This window comes from Enoplosus armatus, chromosome 8 (assembly GCF_043641665.1).
Source record: "Enoplosus armatus isolate fEnoArm2 chromosome 8, fEnoArm2.hap1, whole genome shotgun sequence".
NCBI classification, from domain to species: Eukaryota; Metazoa; Chordata; class Actinopteri; order Centrarchiformes; family Enoplosidae; genus Enoplosus; species Enoplosus armatus.
The window spans coordinates 26,389,089-26,406,009 of NC_092187.1; the positions used below are offsets into that span (position 1 = coordinate 26,389,089).

The 16,921-nt window shown below is 42.6% G+C and overlaps 1 protein-coding gene across 1 annotated transcript in view; it reads left to right on the top strand.

Moving 5' to 3' along the window:
* The first annotated feature begins 736 nt into the window (after positions 1–736).
* The window catches only part of plxnb3 (plexin B3), a 51,430-nt gene continuing 35,245 nt past the window's right edge, over positions 737–16,921 (top strand). Inside the window, exon 1 of the mRNA XM_070909686.1 lies at positions 737–763. The gene's annotated coding sequence lies outside the window, so the exon portion shown is untranslated. The remainder of the gene's footprint in view (positions 764–16,921) is intronic.

Genomic DNA, 16,921 nt, shown 5'->3' on the forward strand with positions numbered 1-16,921 from the left:
CGCTGCTGAACCTGCCTGATAATCCTCCTGCTTTTAAGTTTCCTTCAATGTCTCAGTGATCAGTGATAGTTGTCTGTCCATCCATGGGGACACTGCAGACAGGAGCTGCTAAAAGCTGATTCAGCTGCTGTAATGGAGACCATGTGACAACATATATGAATGGAGGGAAACTGGCAAACACAACTACAGTTGAAGAAATCAAAATGAATATGGGAACAATAAACAAACAAGCTCAGCTGTTATGATCGAAGTTATCAACCTTTATTCAGATGACAAAATAAAACACAAATGTAAAGATGGACAGGTTTTAAGGTGTAACACTTCAAAACCAGAGTCAAGAAATCCTGTTGAAGCCTGTTTTACTCTCTGCTTCCTCGTCTCTTTGTGTCTCAAGTCTATGGCAGTTTGTTTCTTGATAACATTATTTAAATAAAATATCATTCAACACAAGTCCTCCTGTCAGGTAAAGACTCAGATAAATCTGGATGGTGTTTCCATCACAATGATGAAGGAGAAGAAGAAAAGAGTAGCATCATCAGGGGGGGGGGCGTAGTCCTATTTGACGGACAGGTCACTGTGTGTTTATTATTATTAGTCAACATAAACACTGCTGTGTAGTTTCCATGACAGACAATAGAATATAATCTGATGTGTGTCTGTTTTTGTGTTCCTACAGGAAACATCCTCCTGATGAAGAAGGTTCCTCCTCTTCCTCGTCACATCACAGCTTCCTCGTCACAGACACAGCAGGTTTCCTCAACAGGTTGGTGCAACTGTAATCTCTCTATCTGCTGATGTATCACGCTGAGTCAGGGCGTCCAGCTGGTTACCACAGCAACCAGTGAGCTGATGTCATCAGTCCTGGACAAGAAATGGAGTTGCTGCACGGTGTCGTCTGTTGTTCCTGTAGAAGGTTCAGTGGTCAGTGATTGGTGGAGGAAGCAGTGATCTGATTGGTTGTTTCAGGAATCTGCAGATTCAGCCTCATTGACCCAAAGATCGTTCTGTGTGTGTGTGTGTGTGCGTGTTTTTCTGTGTGTGTGCGTGTTTTTCTGTGTGTGTGTGTTTGTGTCTCTGTGTGTGTGTGTGTGTGTGTGTGTGTGTGTTTTTCTGTGTGTGTGCGTGTTTCTGTGTGTGTGTGTGTGTGCGTGTTTCTGTGTGTGTATGTGTGTGCGTGTTTCTGTGTGTGTGTGTGCGGGTGTTTTTCTGTGTGTGTGCATGTTTTTCTGTGTGTGTGTGTGTGTTTTTCTGTGTGTGTGTGTGTGTGTGTGTGTGCGGGTGTGTGTGTGTGTTTGTGTCTGTGTGTGTGTGTGTGTGTGCGCGTGTTTTTCTGTGTGTGTGTGTGTGTGTGCGGGTGTTTTTCTGTGTGTGTGCATGTTTTTCTGTGTGTGTGCGTGTTTTTCTGTGTGTGTATGTGTGTGCGTGTTTCTGTGTGTGTATGTGTGTGCGTGTTTCTGTGTGTGTGTGTGCGGGTGTTTTTCTGTGTGTGTGCATGTTTTTCTGTGTGTGTGTGTGTGTGTTTTTCTGTGTGTGTGTGTGTGTGTGTGTGTGTGTGTGCGGGTGTGTGTGTGTGTTTGTGTCTGTGTGTGTGTGTGTGCGCGTGTTTTTCTGTGTGTGTGTGTGTGCGGGTGTTTTTCTGTGTGTGTGCATGTTTTTCTGTGTGTGTGCGTGTTTTTCTGTGTGTGTGTGTGTGTGTGTGCGTGTTTTTCTGTGTGTGTAACAGAACAGTCATTGTTATCAGTCCTCTCTCACTCTCTCTCTGTCTGTCATTCTCAATGTCTCTCTCTCATTAACAGAGTCTCATTATGAATCACTTGTTCAGTACAAACTGTTCTGTCTGTCGTTTCAGACCCGTCAGTGATTCTCTTCATGTCACATTAAGTTTGGTTTTATTTATGCAGCACCGAATGACAACAGAAGTCACCTCATGACATGAGAGAAACGATCAGCAGCACTTTGGAAATAAGAGAGATGTTCACTGAAGTGTCATCGTGTTATATTGAGTGATAACAAAGTTTGAAGTAACTACCACTAGCAGCTTGCTTTAGGTTTTTTAACAACTTTATTGAAACAGCTATATAACAAGTTTACAGCAGCTCATGTTTGAAGAGAAGGTAACGGAGCTCTCCTCTTTCTCCTCTCCTCTTTGGTGTCAGTGGTTGATGCACTTCCTTTGTGCCGTAAATGGAGCCTTCAGTTTCCTGGGAGATTGACACTTTAAAGAGTAACTTCACTTCCTGTAAATAATGTCATTGGTTTAACTACTCTATGACATCACTGTGGGGTGTGGCCACAGACCACTATCTAATTGAAATTGAAATGTAAAGATGAGGTGTTGGATTCGTTAAAGGCAGAATGTTGAAGCCCTCCTCACCGGCTTGTAGCTTCGTCCTCACTTGAAATGAGTTTCTGTAAATGTTTAAGAGAAAGATTCAGACTGATTTTCAAAATAAAATATTTCAGTGGCTTATTTATTTGTGATTGTTTATGTCCCTCCTGTGCTTCCGCACGCTTTGCATGTCTTCACCCTCATTTATTTCATTTTTTTCTCTTTCTACATGTTTATTTTATTGTGAACACCTTCAACATACATAAAGTTCAGTTCATTTTTTCTGCAGTGTTGAACTGAACACATCGTCTCTCCATCACACACATTTCCTCCCAATTACTGTGTGTCACCTTTCACCTCCTCCCCTCCCCCTCCATTCATTACTCCGCCTGGTTGGTTCGTCTCTCTACAAGCTGCTTTTCACGCTCTCTAAACCCCCCCCCCCCCTCCTCCTCTTCCCTCTTTAAAGCCTCTTCACTCGTCCTTCATCTTTTGTTTCTGCTGGAAAGCCTCACACACCTCAACACACACACATCACATCCAGAAACATAACAATATCACAAAAAATAATGAAGTAATAATAATAATAATGATAATAACAATAATAATGTAATGATATAAAGTGCAGCCCCACCCACCAGCATTCAAACAACCTGAACCTGAAAACGGTCACAAATTGTATTGTTTTTACAAAAAATGATTTGCATATGAGATTCAAAACTGCAAAGGATTCACGTTATTAACGATTATTAATTAGTAACTAAGATTTTAAAATGGTTCAGAATCAGCTTTCAGTTTGTGTAAATAAACCCAGTGATTGTGTTGGTGCTATAGTGATGTAAATTGGGTAAATTTTGACCCTGTGAGTTTTAGCGACTGTTTCCAGTCGATGCTAAGCTAAGCTAACCACATCCTGACTCCAGCTCTGTACTTGAGACTCTGAGAGAAAAAGGATTTCACTAAATATCGAACTAAAATTACTAAATGAACTCTTTCTTTAACGTGAAGCTAGAGTTCTACATGAGCCTAAACTGAGACTTGACCCGTCTGGTTCTGCTGAATTTGAGACCCGAACCTGCACCAAGAACAAGGCTGTATTTTAGTTTGGACTAAGTTACACACACACTGTGTTTACAAGTATTTACAGTAGCCTTAATTCACTTTGTCTTAGTCAGTGATCTCATCTTCTTTCTGATTCTGATCCTGATTCTGATTCTGATCCTGATTCTGATTTGACCTAAACTGGATTATCTCATAATGGGCTGTGATTGGTCAAGTGTGTTTTTTAATGTGTTTATGAGACATTATTACAGAAATATAAAATCACATAATAGATGCTGCTGCAGCAGCTGCCACACACACACACACACACACACACACACACACACACACTGTCAGACCTCAGGCTGTGTGTGTGTTTTCTCTTTGTGTATTTGATTGATGTATGTGTGTGTGTGCAGCGGTGCATGTGACCCTGAGTGTGTTGTGTGTGTGTGTTAGAGCTCAGCTGGGAGTGTTTGTCCACTTCTCATCAGGACCCTCATGCAATATTAATCACACACACACACACACGCATGAATGAATGCATGAATGTATTGTCACACACACACATTTTACCAGCAGTGTGTTGTGTCACAGATAAGATGGTGCTGATAACACACACGCACTTTTCACAGCACATTAAACTGTCTGTGGTCACCATGACGACCTAAACACTTTGTGATTCTCACCTGCTGTGACCTGTCAGCTGTGAACCAATCAGAGGACAGAGAACATTGCAGTAACACTGATACAACCGATCAGTATTGATGAATATTTTATTTTGGCATCAAACTCAAGGAGAAGAAGGAGAACAAAGCAAAACAATCATCATCATCATCATCATCATCATGATCATCATCATCAAAAAGACCAGTACCTGCTTCTTCTGCACCTTCAGTTTAGTTGGTGAATGTTGAATCTGTAGTAGCTGCTTCCCATCATGCACTGAGGCTTTTACCCATACTGCCATAGGGCATTTACCTGTATGGGTTCACTTTGGTAAGACTAAACTGACTTGGTTTCATCTCTGTTTTAGATCTCTCATTTCAATAGTCCATTTCATTGGTTAATTTAGCCACCAATTTTGTCCCACCTGATTGTATTTACCTGGTCATTTTAAGCAATGTAGCTCAGGGTTTACAAACCTTTGCACCTACAAAAGTTGGAAAAAAATTATTCTTGACTACACAATTGATTACATGGAAGTACATGGAATTGATAAACATACACTTGTTATTTCATATAAAAATACTGATTCTGATTAAATGATGAAATAATGGTAAAACTGTGAGTGTAAAGTGAGACAGACAGTGTTGTATAGAGACAGACAGTGTTATATAGAGACAGACAGTGTTGTGTAGAGACAGTGTTATTCAGAGACAGTGTTGTATAGAGACAGACAGTTTTGTATGGAGACAGACAGTGTATAGAGACAGTGTTGTATAGAGACAGTGTTGTATAGAGACAGATAGTGTTATTTAGAGACAGACAGCGTAGAGAAAGACAGTGTTCTATAGAGACAGACAGTGTTGTATAGAGACAGACAGTGTTATGTAGAGACAGACAGTGTTGTATAGAGACAGACAGTGTTATATAGAGACAGACAGTGTTGCATAGAGATAGTGTAATATAGAGACAGACAGTGTAGAGACAGATAGTGTTGTGTAGAGACAGTGTTATTCAGAGACAGTGTTGTATAGAGACAGGCAGTGTTATATAGAGACAGACAGTGTTGTATAGAGACAGGCAGTGTTATATAGAGACAGACAGTGTTGTATAGAGACAGTGTTATATAGAGACAGACAGTGTAGAGACAGATAGTGTTGTGTAGAGACAGACAGTGTTGTATAGAGACAGGCAGTGTTATATAGAGACAGACAGTGTATAGAGACGGACAGTGTTGTTTAGAGACAGATAGTCAGAGGGGTGTGGTGTCCTTCAGATGAAACCATAAAACACTCACACTGATTTACTGCCTCTCTCTACCTCTCTCTCTCTCTAACTTCACGCCTCAAACCAATGATTAAATATTAATGACTTGGACCACGCCCCCTCTGGCCCTGTCATATATGTGTGTGCAGCAAAGCCCCGCCCCCTTTATTTCCACTGGGACTCTCTCTCTATATATCTGACTATCTCTCTCTCTCTATCTCTCTTTCTCTGTATCTGAATGTCTCTCGCTCTCTCTCAGAACAATGTGTCGTTCACAATAATGGGATTACAGCCATCCAGCCGGCTGCTCGCTCGCCCTCCCTCTCTCTCCTGTCACCCCCCCCCCCCCTCTCTCTCCATCTGTCTGTCGGTAGTTGTTCGTCCCCTCTCTCTCTCTCTCTCTCTCTCTTGCCCGGTGTGCAGGCTCTTTCAGTTCTTGTCGTCTGTTTTTTGGAGGAATGAAAGAAAGACGGACTGTTTCCTGAATGAAGTAAGTCTCTCTCTCTCTCTCTCTCTCTCTCTCTCTCTCATATGTGTGTGATGAGGCTTTGATTGACAGCTGACTCTCATTAATTGTGCTGTGATTTAATTAGTGTAGCAGCAATCAGATCAGTGGTAGAGAGACATAGACTCTGACTGTCTCTCTCTCTGTGACTAAGTTCCCTCACAGAGAAAAGAGACGCTTCAGTTTCCTGCAGCACAGAAACGTCTCGCTGCTGCTTTTTACTCTGAAACATGAAATAGCTCTGCTGTGTTTAGGATCATCAGATTTTACAGATCCTGCGACAATCATACATCTGTTAAGTCTCAGTAACATCTTAAATACCACCAGTAATGTCTTCAGTGTGAGATAAGATAGACACTTTATCCCAAAGATGCTCTGTGTAAAAGAAAGAAAAGGAATGCTGAAAACCTAAAATGTCTTCTGATAAAGAGATGTTTGCTTCATAGAATAAAGAAATGTTCAGCAGACCAGCGTTACAAATGCTTCAAATTACAAACAAAATATGGAGTATGAATGGAAGAATAGTATCTCAATAACGAGTAACTTGTCTAGTCTGGCTTTAACGATATTATACAGACTGTTTGGTTGTTTAATAATATAATAATAATTATTTATTAGCTCATCATATGTTGTGTATTTGAAATCTTTATTTGTGTAATGTATGTATAAAGTAACAGCAAACTACTGAAGTACAGCACATGAGTCAATGTACTTACAACAGAACCTCTGAACATCTCAAAGATCGCCTTTCTTTTTTATGTGGTTGATTTATTGATCATTTTGTGTTTATTGGGTGAGTGACAGTGGAAACAGAGGGAGGGACTTGTGACATATAACTGTCTGGAATCGAACCAGGGACTTAATTATTGTTTGTGTGTGTTAACCACTCGGCCACCAGAACATTTCATAGAGCAGATTAATGGAGAAAAGAACCTGCAGATTAGCTGTTATTTTCAGAGGTTGTCAGTGAAGTTGAGTTTGTTGTGATGGATCCCTCACAAACACACAGATCAGATCAGATCCAGTGTATTCAGACTGGTACCGAACCAGTAGAACGAGTCAGTGTATTCAGACTGGTATCGAACCGGTTCAGGGTCAATTATTACATTGATAATAATCAGGGAATCACACCAGCGACCTGCTTTTCTAACCATTCCACCACTGTGACACTGTCCATGTGAAGGTTGTAACATGTTGAGTTTATGAGTTTATGTTTTGAACCTGCTCCTGACAGGAGTTGGATCCACCAATCCGCTTGCTGGATGTTCACATGATGCTTTGTTAAGATGTAGGACCTCTGTGAACTGTGTTTCTTTTGTTACCCAGACATTGATATGTATGTTGATATCTTGATATCTTTTTTTGAGTTGACCTTATCTTCTTCCTGGAAACATTTTATAAATAGTTTGATCACATGGTTACATGCTCTCATTCGTTAGCTTTTTGTTTTCAGTATGTTGGACCCTTCACTCCCGTCTCCTATATGTGTCTCTTTGGAGAGCCATATATTACAGCCTGAGGCAGGTAGACTCTGGCTGACAGTTGGCACATTTGGCTGTGTTCTGGCACCAACAGAGACCCAGTTCTGGTCTACATTTGAGCCGGTTCTGGTCCATATATGAGCCAACTGACCTCCAGTAGAGGCTGAGACATCCAAACCAGGTGCTGGCTTCTGATTATTCATCAACAAACTATTAATCCATGATTTCTAACACTTCCTAACACTTAATTTAATCTCCAAGACATGAAACTGTAACAGTGGAATTTTGACCGGGAAGCAGAGAGCTGCTGGCAGCCATTATGTCCCCATGAGATAGGTCCCTTAGCCTTTAACAGTCTGTCCTGTGTCAGCATGCCGCTCAGAGTACAAATGTGGTTTTTGAAGACATAAAGTGACTTTCTGTTGGGCTGATTACAGGTCAGCAGGTAAAAGGGGCGGGGCCGAATTTCATTTGAAAGTCTTTGTGTTCAGCCACTTAAGGAGAGTTGGACCATGAATATAAACATACAGCACAGAGTCCAGGATGTCGCCTCCACAGATCACTTCAGTATATTTTGATGATAATACTTTTACTTGTAACAGTGTATTTCTACACTGTGGTATTACCACTGAAGTAAAAGATCTGAGTACTTCTTCCACCTCTGGTTTGGGAGGGGGTTTGTGTTCAGGTGGAGGTCTAGTTTTGGTTTTGTCGGTTTTATCTCCAGTGAATGAAACAGATTGTTGTGAATAAAAGGATCTCCTCCCTCTGTTTCTCTCTGTGTTGATTAAACTTCAGCCCCCCTCCTCTCTCTCTGTTATTACAGTGTTTCTGTCGTTTATTGCCCCCCCCTCCCCCTCTCCTCCTCTTCAAAGCCTTGTTTTAATCGTGTAAAAATTCTGCTCTCATAAACACATTGTGGAGCTCATTCACGCCTGTTAAACTGCTGAAAGAACCAGAGGAGAGAGACAGGAAGCTGTATTTGTTTTAATAGAACTGCACCTCCTCCTCTTCCTCCTCGACACACCATCTCCACCCCGATGCAGAAAAATTAAAATCGTCTCTTCTTCTGTGTTTCGTCCTCAGTATTTTCTGTAAGAAGATGACGTGCTTCTGTCGTCTTCACACCAGATTATCTCACGTCAGCGACGGCGTTTAGAGGTCGACTTCCTGTTTGACTCTTAGTCTTTCAGTCCAGCTGTTGTCTTTAACTCGTCTTTGTGTTTGTTGTCATGACAACTGAATCAGAACCAAACACGTGATTTAATGGAGGGTCTCAGTGCAGCAACTCAGGAGTTTATCTCAGCAGCAGTCTTGAATAGATGATATGATGATATTTTCATGTAGCTAAAGGCAGGTCTCTCAGGGTCAGACAAAGACCTGTGGCTCATTTCACCAAATTAGAAACATAATTTCCTCTCTCGACACATTTTGTTCATCAAAACAAAAACCACACCTTCAACCTGTGCATGATCACTGAAGGAATCACACATTTATCTGCAATTTACTAACAGTAACAAGTAGGATCTGTGTTCTGGTTCTTACCTGGGATCAGATCCAGGAGGGGGGGGGGGCAGGCTTCGACCTGAACATGGTGTTGCTCTCATCCACTCATTTTAAGGCAAAAAAGTTTATTTGTACATCTTCTTTCAACAATAAGGCAACGCAGTGCTTTTCCTAAGACATAAAGAGGCATTATGACAAGATGTAAAAAAGGTAAAGTAGAATAGAAGATAGAAATAAGCTAAACTTAAAAAAAGTACAGTGCAGTGAGAGACATGAGCAAACCAAATTTTACTTAATAAAAGACAAACATTTTAAGCCCTGATTAAAAATACAGAGTAGGAGCAGACCTGAGAAAAACTGAATGCTGCTTCTGGATGCGGGGCCTCACTGATTACTGTACAAAAACACAACTTCATAACTTTATTCACTGATTCTGGTGAAACTAGATCATATTTTATTGAGAAAATATTTTCCCTCTGATGTCCTCCAGCTGCTCTGCCTCAACTCTATGCGATTTATGGAGTTTCCTGATGGACAGATAGCTTAACTTGTTGCTAAAGTAACCGCTAACTGCTGCCATTAGCTAATAAGCTCAGTTGTCGTGCAGCCAGTGGTCTACTTAAATAAAGCTTTATTAAACCTCCTCCTCCCGGCGGTCCAAAGCTCCTGTGCTAGCGGTGTAAACACCAACACTCCTCCGGTGCTCTGATGTCGCAGTCTGGGCAGAGTCAGCTAGCATGGCTAGCTAACAAAGTAACCACTAACTGTAGCTGTTAACAACAAGTAAAGCTCTCTGTCCTTCAGGAACCTCTGTGAGTCACAGTGAGTTGAGGCAGAGCAGCCAGAGGACATCAGACAGCACGTTTCATGTGTCCTCCATCCACCAGAATCCATTTTGTCTGTTGTTGGGGTGTCTTCTTTGTCATCTTCTTGGACTTGATCCAAATTTGACCCATGGTAAACCAACCCGAACAGGACAGCGTATGTTGACCTTTTCAGTATTGAACCCAAACCACCATCTTCTATCTTACATTAACCAAAGTGTTTTAGTATCTAAATCAACAACAGCGGGGACTGAGGACCTAAACCCAGATCACTGCTATCAAAGTCTGGAACTTTGCACATCCAACCATCAAACCCAACAGATATAAACATACTTTTTAGGAGACAAGGTTGAAACATGACATAGTCGTTCTGCTGTCACCCTTGTCCCCAATGGTTTATATCTATATATTTATCGGTTTGTAAAACAAAGTGGAAATACAAGAAGAACCTCAACAAAGAAGGTTTGTAAAGTCTCAGGTTCTGGGAAGAACCAGGTTACAAGTTGTTAAAAGACCTTCCAGCTGGACAAGAATAAAAAAATAACCAGCGAATATAATGTAAGACGACATGATGTGTCCTCCAAAATGTTATTAGTAGTGTAGAAGGACAGATAGGGTTAAAGATTATCTACAGGTTGTAGAAGGATGGGCTGGTTTTTATTTAATCTGTGATTTTTTTCTCAACAATTTGGTTCGAAAAATCTCCTGATCCTCAGAGGATGAAGCTTTGTTCAACTCGTTTGTTCATATTGTGTCTGTAATGAACACTGCAGCCTATAGGGGACTGTTACGGCTGAATGTGTTTCCCTGTGCTACTTGTCCCTTTTTCCTCTTCTGCCTTGTCTTGCTCTGCCCAGGTGTTCATCCTGATTGCCCAATGAGGTACACCTGGCCTGGGCATGTGTATAACAGGAGCCTTACCAGCATCATGAGAGAGGCTTCTGGCACGGGACTGCTGGTTTTACTGCTTCTCAGCCTGGGATTTTTGTGTTGCTTATGTTTTGACTTTGTGCCTTTTTGGTTGTAGTAAGTAATACATCCTATGGCTTTGGTTGTTTTAAAGGTGTCTCACTGTGGTTAATTGGGTCAGTGGTTGAATATTTGTTAATCCAAAGGGTGGGGCATAACAGGGACGCTGGTGGGGATTTAAGGTGTTATTTTTGTTCAGTGAGGTCTAGAGTGAGACCTGTTTAATAAAGTGTTGTTGTGACAGTCAGGTGTTTTAAATGCAATGAGGCCTGTTTAGTACAGGAACCTGTGAGTGGAGGCGGAGGTGGAGGTAAACCACCACCATGTGATCTCCTGGTGATCAAAACCACTTACACACTCTGCTAATTGGAGAGGAGGCTGCAGTGGTAAAATATTCATACACACACAGTCAGACAGATGTGTGTGTGTCTGAGGGGAGATGTGTGAACGAGCAGAGAGAGGTGATGGTCGTTAATGATATTAATGCTAATTCCATCACTGTGTGTGTGTGTGTGTGTGTGTGTGTGTTGTAGTGTTTGAGTATCAAAGTCTTGTAGTTATTAATATTTAATATTTGCAGTGATCAGTATTCAGTTTGTGGAGGTTCAGATCATCCTGCTGCTGCTGCAGAGCACCCCTGCAGTAAAATACAGTAGAAACACTTACAGTAGAATACAGTAGAGGCATTTACTGTATAATAGACACAATTCTTTACTGTTCAGTATTTGTACAGCACAGTGAGATCAATATCAGCTTTACACAAAAGCTTAATGTGATTTTTTTGATAATAGAAAAAAGTTAGAGATCATAATTCTACAGTAATAAAGTAAAATTGAGTGAGTTGTTCGGTTGCAACATCGACATGTCACACAACAGAAACAGGTGGAGAGAGAAGACGAGTGCACACAGGGAGGAAACCGTTAATAAGAAAGGACAGCTCAGCTGGCGAGTATGGAAACTCAAAGTATGGTGGTTGAATTTAAAGTAGGTTATTAAAAATGGTCAATAATTATGAATATCGACTGAAATGAAACATTGTATTGTGATGAAAATTTCAGCTGTATCGTCCAGCCCAAATCTGAAACATTATGGTTTGTATAACCCCGTGGAAAACAAGGCAGAACCTAGAACCTACACCTTACAGGTTCTTATAGGTTCAGGTTTTGAGAAGCTCCAGGTTACAAGCCACTTTAAGAGCCATCAGACACCTTATTGGTCCGTCCTCCTCACTGAGAACAACAGGATTTACTAAATGTTGGACTGTTGATGGTCAGTGATTTGGGAAATAAAACATGTAGACATATAAAGTGTAGTTGCAGCTACCTCAGTCCAAATGCAATGACTACTTTAATTCCTCAGAGGATTCAGATATTTTTAGACTCTGAAGTTGTTGTTTCCCTCCTGCAGGGAGAACTGAGCCTCTGCTGTTAATCTGCTGTGTGATCTGCTGTTATTCACTTATTATTCTGATCTTCTGTTCTGGATTAAAGTGAGGAAAATCTCTAATTCTTCTTATTCTGATCTGATCCTCCTGTCAAACACACAGCTCTGTGTGTGTTTACATCTCCTGTCAATACAAACAGGTTTTAATCCCGATTAAAGACAGAGAGACAGGAATAGCATCTCCGCAGCCTCGCCATCAATAAAACAAACCAGCATTAACTGATGATTATGTGACAACACAGAGTCGCTGTTTAAAACTCGACGGGCGCTCCCTCAGTCTGAGGAGAAAGGAAGAATTAGCATCATTCAGTGCGGATCGGATCAGAACACAGCGGCCCAGAATCAAACTGAATCGTGCTGCTGCAGGAAATAGTTCAGACTGAGACAAAGAAATCTGCTGAGAACAAAGAAAAGTCCTGCAGTTTAACACAGACAGAGAGACAGACAGCAGGGTTATTTTAGGATTAACATTCAACAACTATGTCTGTCAAACTGTCCCCTTCCACTGCTGGAACGACAAAGTTCTTAAAGGACACATTCAGAGCTTTAACTTCTGTGTTAATCCAGCCTCTCGAAGGTGAAGTGATCTCTTCCTCAAATTCACACGTGCTAAACTAGACTAAAACAGAAATCAGAATCAGACAGAAACTTTATTGATCCCCGGGGAGAAATTAGACAAAAAAAAAACGATCAGGGGAGAGCACGAACGCAGTCCCCCACTACCAGAAATTAAAAACAGGATGATATTCCTGGTGAATGGGAGCTGGTGTTTCAGCCCAGTGACACCCGCTGAGCTACAGGGATTTAAAAGGGGGCGTCCAGAGACCCTAGAGGGGAAAGTTGAGAAAAGCTCAAATGTCTTATGTGAGATCACTCTTGTTTTACTGCTGCAGAGACAGAAACACAGTCGGACTCAGGATCACTTCCAGAGCTGATCCAGAAACACAAAGATCAGTCTGCCCTAGGGTTGGGCGATATGACTGTATATACTGTGCAACATTAGAAATTTATCCACCTGTAGAGATTTGGTAACACCGTTTTCACCACAGGAGCTGTCTCTGATATATAGATTCAGGGCTGGATTCTCACTTGATCTCATGAATCCATCCACCCATTCATCCATCCATCCAACTATCCATCCATCTGTTCATCATCCATCCATCCACCCATTCATCATTCATCCATCCATCCATCATCCGTTCATCCATCCATCCATTCATCATCCATCCATCCAACTATCCATCCATCCATTCATTCATCATTCATCCATCTATCCATCCGTTCATCCATCCATCCACCCATTCATCATTCATCCATTCATCCACCCATTCATCATTCATCCATCCATCCATCTATCATCCGTTCATCCATCCACCCATTCATCATCCATCCATCCAACTATCCACCCATTCATCATTCATCCTTCTATCCATCCGTTCATCCATCCATCCACCCATTCATCATTCATCATCCATCCATCCATTCATCATTCATCCATCCATCCATCTATCATCCGTTCATCCATCCACCCATTCATCTTCCATCCATCCAACTATCCATCCATCCACCCATTCATCATTCATCCATCTATCCATCCGTTCATCCATCCATCCACCCATTCATCATTCATCCATCCATCCATCTATCATCCGTTCATCCATCCACCCATTCATCATTCATCCATCCATCCATCTATCATCCGTTCATCCATCCACCCATTCATCATTCATCATCCATCCACCCATTCATCATTCATCCATCCATCCATCTATCATCCGTTCATCCATCCACCCATTCATCTTCCATCCATCCAACTATCTACCCATCCGCCCATTCGTCATTCATCCATCCATCCAACTATCCATTCATCGTTTCATACATTCATCCATTCATCCATCTATTCATCCATCCACCCATTCATCCATCCATCCATCCATTCATCTGCTTATCTGGGGCCGGGTCGCGATGGCAGATCCTCCTGGGGGATCTCGAGGTGTTCTCAGGCCAGATGAGATATATAATTTCTCCAGCGTGTTCTGGGTCTACCCCGGGGTCTCCCACCAGTTGGACGTGCCCAGAAAACCACCAAAGGAAGGCGCCCAGGAGGACCCTGCTCAGATGCCCGAAACTCCTCAACTGGCTCCTTTCGACACGGAGGAGCAGTGGCTCTACTCTGACCCAGTCTCTAAGACTGAGCCCAGCAATCTCCGCAAACCCATTCTTTCGGTCACTAGCTCATGACTATACCCAAATATAATCCTGCTGCCACGCCCCTCCGTCTCCATGGTAACCATGTTAATAACGGAGGATGGGGTGTTTGTGTTCAAACAGCTCGTTTTGTCCCTGCGGCAACGAGCTGCATCACCATAGCGACAAATTGACTTCCTGTGGGGACGATGATGATGATGATGATGATGTCAGTGTGAGTACAGTCAGCTCTGTGACTCACACACACACACACACAAAATGCCTTTTTGGGAAATTACTTTTCTATTTTGTGACAACCACTGACAACATTCATAATAGACACACACACACATACACACACACAAATCGCAGCTATTTCAAGTATGTCTGTGTGTGTGTGTGTGTGTGTGTCACGGTTGTCTCACAACCTTGATGATATCAAACCATCCTCATCTCTCCGAGCACCGAAAAATATTCATGAGCTCACCATGGGAGTGTGTGTGTGAGAGAGAGAGTTTGTGTGTGTGTGTGAGTGAATAATAATAAAGCAGAAGAGACGACAAGATAATCCTGAAGCAGGAAAAAAGACAAAGAAGGACAGTAAGAAAAAGAATAGAAAAATAAAGACAGACAGTTGGAGGTACTGTGTGTAGTACTGAGCTGAAACATTCAGACCTCGTGAGGCAACGGGCTATCCAGAAAATAACTGATGGGTTGATCCAGAAAATAAACCAGCACACCTGATGTGATGAGGTCAGTGTGTTGCTGCCTGGCTCAGAGGCTCCTCAGCAGACAGAAAGTAGGACAAACTGTGTGTGTGATGGTGAACACACACACACACACACACACACATACACACACACACACACTGAGGGAGAGTCCCCGAGAGTGAAGAAGAGGAAATGAACAAAGAGAAGAAATTTAACTACACACACACACACACACACACAGCTGTGAGTGTTACAGTATGTGTGTGTGTGTGTGTGTGTGTGTGTGTGTGTGTGTGTTGGATTCTGCCGTCTCTTTGAAGCCAGAGTGTGAGAGTCAGCAGCAAACCACAGAGATAATATGGGGGTGGAGGTGTGTGTGTGTGTGTGTGTGTTACAGTGTGTGTTACAGTGCGTGTGTGTGTGTGTGAGCCTGAGGTGAGGCAGCCTGTAATCATCACTTCGACGTGTTGAAAGCAGCCTGTCCTTCATTTACATACGGGGGGGGGGGGGGGGGGGGGGGTGAAGTACAAACTGCTGCATTTAACAAAGTAAACTGCTGAATGCTGACACAGCTGCAACATCAGTCCTGTTGCCATGATTACGTCCAGCTTAGGGTTAGAACAAAAGTTGAACTGTTCAACTGATTAATCGATTTTACAGGCTGAATATTCTGGGAGTCCTTGAGAATGTTTTAGGTTCTAGTGGTCCTAGAAGATGTTCCAGAGGTCCTTGAGAATGTCCCAGGTTGAAGAGATTCTAGTGAACCTTTAAGAAGTTACAGGGGTCATTAAAGCCGGGGGAGGCAGTTTTATTTTGGCATATTGAGCAAAACATCCATAATAAGCTTTCAGTATATTGTAAAAGTGGTCTGAGAGGAAACGAGACTTTTGCATCTCCTCATGCCTGTTTTCAGGCTTCAGAAAATCTAGCCTGTGATGGGAGATTTTGGCCAATCACAGGTTGTTTCAGCAAGAGGGCGTTCCTATTGGCGGTTACCCTACCTCTACAAATGCAGATGCGTGTGCACGGCCGTTCAGAAGGAGAAAGTCTGATACAACGGTGGAAAATACAGCAGGAAAAGTTGGCATGGCAATTGAAGGTAACTTTAAAGCCGTGTAAAAAACTAACCGGTTGACCTGACGAACTCCTGGGCCGGCTCGCTGGGGGTTGCCTGTAGTCAAGATCAAGCTTGTGTTGCATCCGTGTATGAAGCGCGTGGACGTGTCCATGCTCGTCAGATGGGCGGGCCGGAGAACTGGAGAGCTGTATTCAAATTCTGCCATTCAAAACTGCCTACCCCAGCTTTAAGGAGATTCTATAGGACCTTGAAGAGCTCCCAGGGATTCTAAGGGTCCTGGTGGAGGTTCTCAAATTGTTTAAGATGTTAAGAGGCCACTGAGGATGTTCCAGAATCAGAATCAGAATCAGAAATACTTTATTGATCCCCGGGGGGAAATTGTACAGTTCCAGGGGTTCTTGAAGAGGCTGCAGTTGTCTGCATTATCAATCTCTCTAGGGTCTCTCTGTAGGTGAGGGTCTTTGGCCATGTTCGTCAGGTTGACTGCAGAGGGGAAGAAACTGTTTTTGGGGTCGGCAGCGATCTTCCCTGCTCTCCTCAGGGTCCTGGAGGAGGACAGGTCCTGAAGAGATGGGAGGTTGCAGCCAATCACCCTCTCTGCAGAGCAGATGATACGCTGCAGTCTGCACCTGTCCTTGGTGGAGGCAGCAGCGTACCAGACAGTGATGGAGGAGGTGAGGATGGACTCTATGATGGCAGTGTAGAAGTGAACCAGCATTGTTTGTGGCAGGTTAAACTTCCTCAGCTGCCTCAGGAAGTACATCCTCTGTTGGGCTTTCTTGATGAGGGAGCTGATGTTCAGAGAGTCACACAGGGTGATGGGGGCGGGTGGGGCTGCACTCTTCCTAAAGTCAACAACCATCTCCACTGTCTTTGAAGCGTTAAGCTCCAGGTTGTTGCTGTTGCACCAGGTCAC